Source organism: Globicephala melas, chromosome 7 (genome assembly GCF_963455315.2).
Source record: "Globicephala melas chromosome 7, mGloMel1.2, whole genome shotgun sequence".
Classification (NCBI taxonomy): Eukaryota; Metazoa; Chordata; class Mammalia; order Artiodactyla; family Delphinidae; genus Globicephala; species Globicephala melas.
Genome location: NC_083320.1, coordinates 62,133,258 through 62,148,332, shown reverse-complemented (window position 1 = coordinate 62,148,332; position 15,075 = coordinate 62,133,258). Strand labels below are relative to the sequence as shown.

General features: G+C 37.9%; 1 non-coding gene across 1 annotated transcript; it reads right to left on the bottom strand.

Annotated features, from left to right (window-relative positions):
- Positions 1–6,863: 6,863 nt before the first annotated feature.
- On the bottom strand, positions 6,864–6,989 carry LOC115851138 (U6atac minor spliceosomal RNA). Its single transcript, XR_004038636.1, has one exon. It is a non-coding gene; the product is annotated as a U6atac minor spliceosomal RNA (small nuclear RNA).
- Between the last annotated feature and the right edge of the window lie 8,086 nt (positions 6,990–15,075).

The window sequence follows — 15,075 nt, the reverse complement described above, 5'->3', positions numbered from 1 at the left end:
GATGGATGATGCAGACTAGCCGAGTATATGGAAGGACAGTTGACCCATCTGAGGCAAAGGCTTTTTTTTTTTTTTGAGGTAATTGCAGATTCACACATAATCGTAAAAAACAGCACAGAGATCCTGTGTATCTTTTACCCCGTTTCCCCTAACAATAACATTTTGCAGAACTGTAGTACAGTATCACAACCAGTATATTGACAAATACAGTCAAGACAACATTTCCATCACCTTGAAGATCATTCATGTTGCACTTTTGTAGCCACACCCACTTCACTCCAGCTCCCCCACTCCCTGTTTAACTCTTAGCAACTACTTTCTTTCTACTTCTTTTCTCCATTTTTAGGATCTTGTCATTTCAAGAATTTGATATAAATGAAAGTATACAGTATATAAACTTCTGGGACTGGCTTTTTTTTTACTCAACATAATTTTCTGGAGATCCAAGTTGTGTGTATCAATAGTTTGTTCCTTTTTACTGCTATGGTATGGATGTACCAGTTTGTTTAACTGGTAGAAGATAGATATTGAAGAATATCTGGGTTGCCTCAGCTTTTTGTCTATTACAAATAAAGTTGCTATGGAAACTTCTGTAAAATTTTTGTGTGAACCTAAGTTTTCATTTCTCTGGGATAAATGCCTAGGAGTGCAATTGCTCAGTGCAACTGCCCTGTGGTAATTGCATGTTTAGTTTTTCAAGAAACTGTCAAACTGTTTTCCAGAGTGGCTATAACATTTTACATTCCCACCAGTAATATATGAATGATCCAGTTTCTCTGCATCCTAGCCAGCATTTGGTGTTACTACTATTTTTCATTTTAGCTATTACGATAGACATGTGGTGATATCTCATTGTGGTTTTAATTTCCACTTCCTTAATGGCTAATAATGTTGAACATTTTTTTCATGTACTTTGCCATCTGTATATCCATTTTGGTGAAATATCTGTTCATTTCTTTTGCTCATTTTCTAGTTGAATTGTTTGGTGTGTTTTTGTTTTGTTTTGTTTTTTAATGTTATGTTTTGGGATTTCTTTATATATTCTAGATACTAGACCTTTGTCAGATATGTGGTTTCCAAGTATTTCTCTCAGTTTGCAGCTTGTCTTTTAACTTCTTAGAATCTTTTGGAAAACAAAAGTTTTAAATTTTGGTGAGGTCCAATTTATCAAGTTTTCTTTTCATATATAGTGATTTTTTAGAAAATTAATTAACTAATTACTTTTTGGCTGCCTTGGGTCTTCATTGCTGCGTGCGGGCTTTCTCTAGTTGTGGTGAGCGAGGGCTACTCTTCATTGCAGTGCGAGGGCTACTCTTCATTGCGGTGTGCGGGCTTCTCATTGCAGTGGCTTCTCTTGTTGCGGAGCACGGGCTTTAGGCACGTGGGCTTCAGTAGTTGTGGTTCACAGGCTCTAGAGCGCAGGCTCAGTAGTTGTGGGCTTAATTGCTCCGCAGCATGTGGGATCTTTCCGGACCAGGGATCAAACCCATGTCCCCTGCATTTTCAGGTCGATTCTTAACCACTGCGCCACCAGGGAAGTCCCTCACATATACTGCTTTTGATGTCAAGCCTAAGAACTCTTTGTCTAATCTCAGAACTAAAAAAGATTTACAGCTATGTTTTTATTTCTTGGTAAAGGTTTTATAATTTTCCATTTTTTATTTAATCCATTTCGAGGTATCTTTTTGTACAAAGTGTCATGTTTAGGTAGAGGATTTTGTTCCCTTCCCTATGAATGTCCATTTGCTTCAGCACCATTTGTTTAAAGGGCTATACTTTCTCCATTATTGTTTTTGCACCTTTGTGAAAATTCATTTCAGTGTATTTGTTTGGGTCAATTTCCGGATTTTCTAGTCTGTTCCATTGTTCCGTGTATTCGTACATCCTCCAATACCACACAGTCTTGATTACTGAAGCTATATAATACACCTTGAAATTGGGTAGGCTGATTCTTCCCACTTTCTTCTTCTTTTTTAAAAAAATTTTTAATGATTTTTTTGATGTGGGCCATTTTTTGAAAGTCTTTATTGAATTTGTTACAATATTGCTTCTGTTTTGTGTTTTGTTTTATTGGCTGTGAGGCATGTGGGATCCTAGCTCGCTAACCAGGGATCGAACCCACACCCCCTGCATTGAAAGGCGAAGTATCAACCACTGGACTTCCAGAGAAGTCCTTATTTTTCTTTTTATAAAGTATTTTAGCTATTCTAATTCCTTTGCCTTTCCATATAGATTTTATTTTATTTTTTAATAGTTAATTAATTAATTGGTTATTCCAGGTCTCAGTTGCGGCTCACGGGCTCCTTAGTTCCAGCTTGCTGGCTCCTTAGTTGTGGCTCCAGGGCTCCTTAGTTGTGCACGCCGTCTCCTTAGCTCTGGCATGTGAACTCTCGGTTGCGGCATGCATGTGGGATCTAGTTCCCCAACCAGGGATTGAACCCAGACCCCCTGCACTGGGACCGTGGAATCCCAACCTCTGCACCACCAGGGAAGTCCCTCCATATAGATTTTAGAGTAGTATTGTCTATATTACAGAAAATGTTCTTGGTATTTTAATAGGAATTAGGTTAAATCTGCATTTCAGTTTGTGAAGAATTGCTATGTTAACAACATTGAATCTTCCAGTCCATGAACACAGTCTCTTTTCATTTATTTAAGCCTTTGATTTATTTCATCAGTGTTCTGTAGTTTTCTGCATATGTATTCTACATATTTTGTTAGACGTACACCTAAGTATTTAATTTTTATTTTGCACAAGTGTAAGTGGTATTGCATCTAAAATTTTGTTGTCCGTGTGTTCATTGCTGATATATAGAAATATAGGGTTGGCCAAAGGGTTCGGTTTTTTTTCTATAAGATGGCGCTAGTATCTCTTAGTTGTCTTTAACTTCATTCAAAGTTTTGTTTTTGAATTTTGTTAGATTGCATTGTGACAGCTGTCATATCAGCATGCATTTTTAAAAAAACTTATCAAAATTGGTGAGTTTTTGTGTAGCCGTTTTAATATTGAAGATGGAAGAAAAAAAGCAACATTTTCGGCATATTATGCTTTATTAATTCAAGAGAGGTAAAAAAGCAACTAAAACACAAAAAAAGATTTGTGCAGTGTTTGGAGAAGGTGCTGTGACTGAATGTGTCAAAAGTGGTTTGCCAAGTTTCATGCTGGAGATTTCTCACTGGATGATGCTACACGGTCGGGTAGACTAGCTGAAGTTGATAGCGATCAAATCGAGACATTAATTGAGAACTATCAACGTTACACCACAGAGATAGCCGACATACTCAAAATATCCAAATCAAGAGTTGAAAATCATTTGCACTAGCTTGGTTATGTTAATCGCTTTGATGCTTGGGTTCCACATAAGCGAAAAAACCTTCTTGACCGTATTTCCGCATGCGAGTCTCTACTTAAACGTAACGAAAATGTTACGTTTTTAAAACAAATTGTGACGGGTGATGAAAAGTAGGTACTGTACAATAATGTGGAACAGAAGAGATCATGGGGCAAGGAAAATGATCCACCACCAACCACACCAAAGGTCGGTCTTCATCCAAAGAAGGTGAAGTTGTATATATGGTGGGATTGGAAGGGAGTCCTCTATTTTGAGCTCCTTCCGGAAAACCAAACGATTAATTCCAACAAGTACTGCTCCCAGTTAGACCAACTGGGAGCAGCACTAGACGAAAAACATCCAGAATTACAGAAAACGCATAATCTTCTATCAGGATAATGCAAGACTGCATGTTTGTTTGATGACCACGCAAAAACTATTACAGCTTGTCTGGGAAGTTCTCATTCATCCGCCGTTTATTTTTTTTTCTTTATTTCTTTTTCTTTCCTTTATTTTTTTTTTCCTTTTTTCTTTATTTTTTAAAATTTCTGAGATATACATTTTAAAGTAATAACTAGAATTATGACTTATAACATTATACCAGAACATATAAGATCTTTAGAAATTTCATGTAATGTCTGAAACATTTATATTAACATATTTCCATACAAATAACCCAAAGAAAGTTTAGTTGTCTTTTGTTTGTTTGTTTGTTTTTTATACTTCAGGTTCTTATTAGTCATAAATTTTATACACATCAGTGTATACATGTCAATCCCAATCGCCCAATTCAGCACACCACCATCCCCACCCCACCGCGGTTTTCCCCCCTTGGTGTCCGTATGCTTTCTCTACATCTGTGTCTCAACTTCTGCCCTGCAAACCAGTTCATCTGTACCATTTTTCTAGGTTCCACATACATGCGTTAATATACGATATTTGTTTTTCTCTTTCTGACTTACTTCACTCTGTATGACAGTCTCTAGATCCATCCACGTCTCAACAAATGACTCAATTGCGTTCCTTTTTATGGCTGAGTAATATTCCATTGTATATATGTACCACATCTTCTTTATCCATTCATCTGTCAATGGGCATTTAGGTTGCTTCCATGACCTGGCAATTGTAAATAGTGCTGCAATGAACATTGGGGTGCATGTGTCTTTTTGAATTATGGTTTTCTCTGGGTATATGCCCAGTAGTGGGATTGCTGGATCATATGGTAATTCTATTTTTAGTTTTTTAAGGAACCTCCATGCTGTTCTCCATAGTGGCTGTATCAATTTACATTCCCACCAACAGTGCAAGAGGGTTCCTTTTTCTCCACACCCTCTCCAGCATTTGTTGTTTGTAGAATTTCTGATGATGCCCACTCTAACTGGTGTGAGGTGATACCTCATTGTAGTTTTGATTTGCATTTCTCTAATAACTAGTGATGTTGAGCAGCTTTTCGTGTGCTTCTTGGCCATCTGTATGTCTTCTTTGGAGAAATGTCTATTTAGATCTTCTGCCCATTTTTGGATTGGGTTGTTTGTTTCTTTAATATTGAGCTGCATGAGCTGTTTATATATTTTGGAGATTAATCCTTTATCCGTTGATTCATTTGCAAATATTTTCTCCCATTCTGAGGGTTGTCTTTTCCTCTTATTTATGGTTTCCTTTGCTGTGGAAAAGCTTTGAAGTTTCATTAGGTCCCATTTGGTTATTTTTTTTTTTTTTTGCCATACGCGGGCCTTTCACTGCTGTGGCCTCTCCCGTTGCGGATCACAGGCTCCGGACGCGCAGGCTCAACGGCCATGGCTCACGGGCCCAGCCGCTCCGCGGCATGTGGGATCTTCCCGGACCAGGGCACGAAACCGTGTCCCCTGCATCCGCAGGCGGACTCTCAACCACTGCGCCACCAGGGAAGCCCCCATTTGGTTATTTTTGTTTTTATTTCCATTTCTCTAGGAGGTGGATCAAAAAAGATCTTGCTGTGGGCTTCCCTGGTGGCACAGTGGTTGAGAGTCCGCCTGCTGATGCAGGGGACATGGGTTCGTGCCCCGGGCCGGGAGGATCCCACATGCCGCCGAGCGGCTGGGCCCGTGAGCCATGGCTGCTGAGCCTGCGCATCTGGAGCCTGTGCTCTGCAACGGGAGAGGCCACAGCAGTGAGAGTCCCACGTATCGCAAAAAAAAAAAGGTCTTGCTGTGATTTATGTCAAAGAGTGTTCTTCCTATGTTTTCCTCTAAGAGTTTTATAGTGTCCGGTCTTACATTTAGGCCTCGAATCCATTTTGAGTTTATTTTTGTGTATGGTGTTAGGGAGTGTTCTAATTTCATTCTTTTACATGTAGCTGTCCAGTTTTCCCAGCACCACTTATTGAAGAGACTGTCTTTTCTCCATTGTATATCTTTGCGTCCTTTGTCATAGATTAGTTGACCATAGGTGCGTGGGTTTATCGCTGGGCTTTCTATCTTGTTCCATTGACCTATGTTTCTGTTTTTGTGCCAGTACCATATTGTTTTAATGACTGTAGCTTTGTAGTACAGTCTGAAGTCAGGGAGTCTGATTCCCCCAGCTCTGTTTTTTCTCCTCAAGACTGCTTTGGCTATTCGGGGTCTTTTGTGTCTCCATACAAATTTTAAGGTGATTTGTTCTAGTTCCATAAAAAATGCCATTGGTAATTTGATAGGGATTGCATTGAATCTGTAGATTGCTTTGGGTAGTATAGTCATTTTCACAATATTGATTCTTCCAATCCAAGAACATGGTATATCTCTCCATCTGTTGGTATCATCTTTAATTTCTTTCATCAGTGTCTTATAGTTTTCTGCATACAGGTCTTTTGTCTCCTTAGGTAGGTTTATTCCTAGGTATTTTATTCTTTTTGTTTCAATGGTAAATGGGAGTGTTTCCATAATTTCTCTTCCAGATTTTTCATCATTAGTATATAGGAATGCAAGAGATTTCTGTGCATTAATTTTGTATCCTACAACTTTACCAAATTCATTGATTAGCTCTAGTAGTTTTCTGGTGGCATTTTTAGGATTCTCTATGTATAGTATCATGTCATCTGCAAACAGTGACAGTACTTCTTCTTTTCCTATTTGTATTCCTTTTTTTTTTTTCTGTACGTAGGCCTCTCACTGTTGGGGCCTCTCCCATTGCAGAGCACAGGCTCTGGACGTGCAGGCTCAGCGGCCATGGCTCATGAGCCTAGCTGCTCTGCGGCATGTGGGATCCTCCCAACTGGGGCACGAACCCGTGTCCCCTGCACCAGCAGGCGGACTCTCAACCACTGCGCCACCAGGGAAGCCCCCTTTTATTTCTTTTTCTTCTCTGATTGCTGTGGCTAGGACTTCCAAAACTATGTTGAATAATAGTGGTGAGAGTGGACATCCTTGTCTTGTTCCTGATCTTAGAGGAAGTGCTGTCAGTTTTTCACCATTGAGAATGATGTTTGCTGTGGGTTTGTCATATATGGCCTTTATTATGTTGAGGTAGTTTCCCTCTATGCCCACTTTCTGGAGAGTTTTTATCATAAATGGGTAAAAACAGTGGTTAGATGCCACGAAGTAAATGGCAATGCCTTAACTGTATGCGTGTTGTTAGGCCCGAAGGCCTCTTCCATCCTTGTCAAGGGGAGTGCTAACCTTCTGTCATTTCATACAACACCATCTGCCATTTTCACCAGACATTGCACCTTCGGATTTCCATTTATTTCGGTCTTTACAAAGTTCTCTTAACAGAAAAAATTTCAGTTCCCTGGGATATTGTAAAAGACACCTGGAACAGTTCTTTGCTCAAAGAGATAAAATGTTTTGGGAAGATGGAGTTATGAAGTTGCCTGAAAAATGGCAGAAGGTAGTGGAACAAAACGGTGAATACGTTGTTCAATAAGTTCTTGGTGACAATGAAAAATGTGGGTTTTATTTTTACTTAAAAACCGAAGGAGGGCTTCCCTGGTGGCGCAGTGGTTCCCCGGTTTGGGAAGATCCCACATGCCGCGGAGAGGCTGGGCCCATGAGCCATGGCCGCTGAGCCTGCGCGTCCGGAGCCTGTGCTCTGCAACAGGAGAGGCCACAACAGTGAGAGGCCCGCGTACCACAAAAAAAAAAAAAAAAAAAAAAACCAAAGGAAATTTTTGGCCGACCCAATATAATAGATTTTTGTGTTTATCTTGTATCCTGCAATCTTACTATACTCACTTGTTCTGGGAACTTTTTGTTTTGTTTTGTTTTGCTTTTGGTAGGTTCCTTGTAATTTTCTATGTAGAAAATCATGTCATCTCTAACTAGGGACAAATTCATTTCTTCCTTTCTCATCTACATGCCTTACATTTCCTTTGCTTGCCTTACTGCACTGACTAGCACTTCTAGTGTTACGTTGAATATGAGTGGTGAGAGTGGACATCTTTTGCCTTACTTCCAGTTCGGGGGGGAGAGCATTCATTCTTTCACCACTAAGTATAGTGTTAGCTGTAGGTTTTTTGTAGATGTTTGTCATCAAGCTGAGGAAATTCTCCTCTATTCCTTGTTTTCTGAGAGTTTTGATCATGAATGGGTATTAAATTTTATGAAAGGCTTTTTCTACATCAATTGATATGATCATGTGATTTTTTTTTTCATCTTTAGTCTTTAATATGGTGGATTACATTGATTGATTTTCAAGTATTGAACCAGACTTGCATTCCTGGATGAAATCCTACTTGGTCAGGATGTAAAATTCTTTTTAGACATTGTTGAATTCTATTTGCTAATATTTTATTAAAGATATTTGCATCTATATTTATGATTACTATTTGTAATTTTCATTTTTTGTACTGGCTTTGTTTGGTTTCAGTAGCAGGGTATTACTAGCTTCATAAAGTGAATGGAGTATGTTCCCTTCTATTACTTTTTCTGGAAGAGATTGCATAGAATTAGTGTTAATTCTTCTTTAACTGTTTGGTAAAATTCTCAAGTGAAACTATCTGGGCCTGGAAATGAGGGAGTGTTAACTTATGGATTTAATTTCCTTATTAGCTATAGCGTTATTCAAATTATCTATCTTGTATTAGGTTGTAGTAATTTCTATTTTTCAAGGAATTGGTTCATTTCATCTAAATTGTGAAATCTATGTTTGTAAAGTTGTTTATTAATATTTCCTTATTATCCTTCAAGAGCTATTATCCTTCAAGAGCTATATCCCATGTTATATTCCTTATTATTGTCAAATGGGGATGGAAGTGTAGTCTCCCTATGTGGTCTCCACTAAAAATGGGGTTGGGAGGAGCAGGGGATGGGGACCTTGGCACAACCTGAGTAAGGTGGAAGTCTAGGCTCCCCACTTGGCCTTTACTAGTGTGGATGTGGCTGGGACCACAGTGTTTTCTGTGGTGTTTGGCTGGAATAGAGTGATTATTGTCTGAAAGTTTTCCTTCTTGATAGACTGCCCCTTTCCCTTTTTGTCTGCATCTATTGGTGTTTATGAATTGCTGGATTCTTCAGCTCCAAATCTGGACTATATGAGACCAAAAGAAAACTCAGGGAACTTACCCACTGTGTTCTTCCTTTGATCTTAGGGCTCTAGCCAGTCTGCTTTTTTCTCTCCCCTTTCAGAGTTTTTTCATGTTTGTTTTATATATAATGTCCAGGGTTTTCAGTTGTACTCAGGGGTGAATAAAGAAAAGTACATCTACTCTCTCTTCCTGGAAGCAGAAATATTATAGGCCATATATGTGTATTTTTAATTGAGGTAAAATTTGTCACTTGAAAGTATAAAATTCAGTGATTTTTAAGTAGATTTACAAGGTTGTATTACCAACAGCACTAATTCTAGAACATTTTCATCATTCCAGAAAGAAGCACCACACCCATTAGTAATACTCCCTATTCCTCCTCTTCCCCTAGCACCTGGCAATCACTAATCTGCTTTCTGTTTCTATGAATTTGCCTGTTCCAAACATTTCATGCAAATGAAGTCATATGCATCCTTTTGTTTCTGGCTTCATCATTTAGCACGTCTTCAAGGTCCATCCATGTTGTAGCATGTATCAGAATTTTGCTCCTTTTTATGTCTGCATAATATTTCATTGTATGGATATACCACTTTTGTGTATCCATTCATCAGTTGATAGACATTTAGGTTGTTTTGACTTTTTGGCTATTATGAATAACACTGCTATGAACATTAATGCACAAGTTTTGGCATGAATATGTCTTCAGTTCTCTAGACTATATATCTGGGAGTGGAATTGCTGGGTCATATGTTAATTTTATGTTTAACTTTTTGAGGAACACCAAACTTTTCCACAGTGGCTGCGCTGCATTACCTTTCTACAAGCAATGTATGAGGATTCCAATTTTTTCTGTATTGTCAACAACACGTGTTTTCTATTTGTTAAATTATAGCCATCTTAGCAGGTGTGAAGTGGTATTTGCATTTTCCTGATGACTGGTGATATTGAGCTTTTTTTCATATCCTTCTTGGCAATTTGTGTATCTTTTTCAAATAAATGACTATCCAAATCCTTTGCCCATTTAAAAATTGTATTATTAGTGTTTTTATTGTTGAGTTGTAAGAGTTCTTTGCATATTCTGGATACTAGATCCTTACCTGATAGATGGTTTGCAAATATTGTCTCACACTCTGTGGGTTGTGTTTTCCCTTTCCCTTAACATGCAAAAGTTTAAAATTTTGATGATATCGAATCTATTTTTAAGTGTTATTTCTAAGAAACTGTTGCCCAATTCAAGGTATGAAAATTTACACCTATGTGTTCTAAGAGTTTTATAGTTCTAGCTCTTTCATTTAGGTCTTTGATCTTGAGTAGACTTTTTAATATAGTATGATGTAGAGATACACATTTATTCTTTTGTATGTGGATATCCAGTTAACTAAACACAGCTTATTGAAAAGACTCTGTTGTCTTTGAGTGGTCTTGGCATCCTTGTAGAAATCAATTGAACATAGATGTATGAGTTTATTTCTAGACTCCCACTTCTACTTCATGATCTATATGTGTCTCCTTATGTCAATACCACATTGTCTTTATTACTATAGCTTTGTAGTGAGTTTTGAAATGGGAAGTATTGGTCCTTCAACTTTGTTCTTCCTTTTCAAGATTGTCTCAGCTCTCTGGGTTGCTTGCATTTCCATATGAATATTAAGACAAATTGGTAAATTTCTGCCAAAAACACCCCCAAAACAAAACAGTTGGGACTCTGATAGGAGTTGCAATGAATCTGTAGATCAATTTGGGAGTATTACCATCTTAATAATATTAAATCTTCCAATCTATAAACATTGGATGCCTTTCAATCTTTAAGACTTTCTTTAATTTCTTTTGACAATATTTTATAGTTTTAAGTGTATGTCTTGCACTTTTTTGTTAAATTCATTACTAAGTACTTTATCCTTTTTGATGCTATTGTAAATTGAATTGTTTTCTTAATTTTATTTTCAGATCATTCATTGCTAGTGTATAGAAATACAATTGATTTTTGTTATTGGTCCTGCAACTTTTCTGAACTCATTAGCTCTAATTGTGTGTATGTGTATTTCTTAGTATATAATGCTTAGTATATAATTTCTATATATAATGCCCTGTCATCTGCAAATAGAAATAGTTTTACTTCTTTATTTTCAATCTTGATTTCCCCCCCCCCCTTGTCTAATTACTCTGGGTGGAACCTCTAATACAATATTAATAACAGTGGTGGAAGTAGGCTTTCTTGATCTTAGAGGGAAAACTTTCAGTCTTAAGCACTTCACTATTAAGCATGGTGTTAGCTGTGGGTTTTTCACAGATGCTCTTTTATCAGGTTGAAGAAATTTCTTCAAAGGCAATAGCTCTAATGCACCATTCTGCAAAGTTATATATTTTTTCTCCTGAAATATTGAGGCAGGGGCAAGGGAGGCCTTAAAGTTGAACAGATTCAGGATAGTAGTTTTGACAACAGAAGCATGAGGGGTGAGAGTGTGGGTGGAACTGGCAGGACAATGTTTGTGGTGATGGACCAGGGAGTACGTGGCTAGATGGAGAAAAAAGGGACAAGGAAGGGGATGAAATTGAGGGAGACAGTAATATAGGGGTAAGGACTTAATCAAGTTAATAATAGTTTTTGTTTGTTTGTTTTTTTAGCTGCAACTAAGCTGCAACCCGTGTCCCCTGCATCGACAGGCGGACTCTCAACCACTGCGCCACCAGAGAAGCCCAATAATAGTTTTAATGGAAGAAAAGGAGTAAGAGATCTAGAATAATAGAGGTTGAGTTCAAATAAGGGAATATTGAGGTTTAATATTTGTATATAGCACATGGGGCTGGAGACAGGAACAGTGATTGACTGGAAAGAGAATGAGGGATCTTTTTTATTTTTATTTTATTTTATTTTTGGCTGCGTTGGGTCTTTGCTGCTGCACACAGGCTTTCTTTAGTTGCGGTGAGCAGGGGCTACTCTTCGTTGTGGTGCGTGTGCTTCTCGTTGCGGTGGCTTTTCTTGTTGCAGAGCACAGGCTCTAGGCACGTGGGCTCAGTAGTTGTGGCTTGTGGGCTCTAGAGCGCAGGCTCAGTAGTTGTGGCACACGGGCTTCGTTGCTCCACTGCATGTGGGATCTTCCTGGACCAGGACTCTGACCCGTGTCTCCTGCATTGGCAGGTGGATTCTTAACCACTGAGCCATGAGGGAAGCCCAAGGGATCTTTTTTAAGATGATGAAAATGTTCTAAAACTGGATTTTGGTGATGTTTGCACACCTCTTTAAATTTACTTAAAATAATTTGAATGTTTAAAAAAAGTTAGTCACTAAAATGTGGGTACAAAATACATTAGTATGTGAATCACTTCTAAGAAATGACAAAGCTGAGGGTGAGTCCATGAGAATGGGTGGCTGCAGGGGAGTAGACGGAGAAGATCAATGTCCGGTATATTATCTGCACAGACGTTGAACTCTCCATAGTGATGACAAGAACTTGAGATGTAGAAGAAAGCTGCTTTTCTATTGCTGACTCTTTAAAAAAGTATAGGAGCAAGATTGATTTGTACAGGACATTGATAAAGAGGATTAAAGAGTAATTTAAATGGATACCACAAGACTTAACAAGCAAATACTTTCCCCACATCAACAGGAGACCCGTTCGCTTAAAATTTATTTGATGGAATAGTAAAATTTGCCATTGGTTCTATGTAATAGACACTATTCTAATGGTAACTGGGAGCTACATAGATGTGTACCTCCTTCCGCTAGACAGTTAATAATTTACTCGAGGAAACCAAAGATAAATCTTTGAAAAGTTTAGCAGCAATTATTACCATCTATTAGAGTGGCTAAAATAAAATAGGAGGAAAAAGAGAAAACTCACAATACCAAGTGCTGGAGAAAATACAGAACACCTGGAATTCTCACACATTGCTTATAGGAATGCAAAATGACTTCCTTGGAAAATAGTTTGGCAGTTTCTTATAAAGTTAAACATACACTTATCATGACTCAGAATTTCACTTGTGGGTATTTACCTCAGAGCAATGAAGACACATGTTCACGTAGACACCTGTATATAGATGTTTATAACAGCTTAATTCAAAATTGGAAAAAAGGGGGCTTCCCTGGTGGCACAGTGGTTGAGAGTCCGCCTGCCAATGCAGGGGACACGGGTTCATGCCCCGGTCCGGGAAGATCCCACATGCTGCGGAGCGGCTGGGCCCGTGAGCCATGGACGCTGAGCCTGTGCATCCGGAGCCTGTGCATCCGGAGCCTGTGCTCCGCAACAGGAGAGGCCACAATGGTGAGAGGCCCGCATACCGCAAAAAAAAAAAAAAGGAAAAAAAATGAATCCAAATGTTCACCGACTGGTGAATGGATAAATTTTCAAAAATATTTATTTATTTGGTTGCGTTGGGTCTTAGTTGCAGCACGTGGGATCTAGTTCCCTGATCAGGGATTGAACCTGGGCCCCTTCCATTGGGAGTGCAGAGTCTTAGCCACTGGACCACCAGGGAAATCCCTGAATGGACAATTTGTGGTACATCTATACATACCATAGAATACTACTCATCAGTTAAGAAAATTAATTACTGATAAATGCAACAATGTGGGTGAATTTCAAAAGCATTACATTCAGTGAAAGAAGCCAAAATGATACAAATGAACATATTTACAAAACAGAAACAGACTCACAGACTTAGAGAATGAATTTATGGTTACAGGGCGGGGGGGGGGGGCGCTGAGGGGAGAGAGGTAGGGAGGGATAGATTGGGAGTTTAGGATTGACATGTACACACTGCTATATATTTAAAACAGACAACCAACAAGTACCTACTGTATAGCACAGGGAACTCTGCTCAATACTCTGTAATAACCTAAATGGGAAAAGAATTTGAAAAAGAATAGATAACATGTGTATGTATAAACGAATCACGTAGCTGTACACCTGAAACTAAAACAACATTGTTAATCAACTATGTTCCAATATAAAATAAAAAAAAAAAGTAAAAGAAGCCAAACTCAAAAAGCTACATATTGTATAATTTCATGTATATGACACTCTGAAAAGGCAAAACTATCAGAAGTGAATGCAGATCAGTGGATGCCAGGGACTGGCTTTGGGAGGGCTTGACTATAAAAGGTATATGAAGAAACTTTTGGTGATGATGGACTTTGGTGCTTATATGGGTATTCATTTGCCAAAATTCATAGAATGTAACTAAAAAGGGTCAATTTTACTACATGTAAATTATACACTAATAAACTTAATTTTACAAAAAAGTTTATGACAATATCTAACCAGTTATTTATACATTATTCTTAGAGTTTTCAAACTTTTGGGTGTCAGGACAGTTTTATACTCTTTCAAATTTTTAAGGATCTCAAAAAATATTTTGTTTATATGGGTTGTATATGCTGATATATCTATTTACTGATATATTATATTACTGGAAATTAATACTGAGAAATTTAAAAAAAAATTTTTTTGGCTGCACTGCACAGCATGTGGGCTCTTAGTTCTCTGACCAGGGATTGGACTCCGGCCCTCGGCAGTGAACGTGCGAAGTCCTAACCACTGGACCACCAGGGAATCCCCAATAACTCTGTTTTTCAAAACAAAAAATATTAGTGAGAAGAGAAACCTTGTTTTATAATCTCTGTAATGTCTGGCTTAATAGAATGCAGTTGGATTCTCATATCTGATTTTGCATTCTATTTGCTGTGATATGTTTTTTTGGTTGAAGTATTTGAAGAAAATTCAGCCTGACAAAGATATTTAGTTGGAGAAGCCAGGAGTATTTTCATTGCCTATTCAGATGATTGTAGATATTCCTCTTTGTTGTGACACAATTTGAAAGAGGTAACTTCTTGAAGTTTATTTGTGGAAACCTTAGCCATATTGAGGAACTTATACTAGTAAGTTTCAATCCGTTAGTCTTTCTTGGACTTTGAATAGAATTTTTTACTCACACCCAATTTGGTAACATTATGTATCAATCATTTGGAAAATATTGGTTCACTGAATTTTCCAAGTCTTCTGACATGTTTTTTTATACAATATCAAAAAATCACATTTATTAATATCACCACTGATCTCCCCAGAAAAATTTTTTAAGTGTTAGAAACACTGTCAAGCTCATGGTGGTGTATACAAATTTTCCAAAATATTAAATTTTGCTTGAAATTTTTTTCATTGGCAAAAAATACTTCCAGGTGTTTTCTATGAAAGTAAAGGCTTACTTCATCCATTTCAGAAAATGGCTGCCAAATACCAAGTCTGAATAACCATAGTTAGT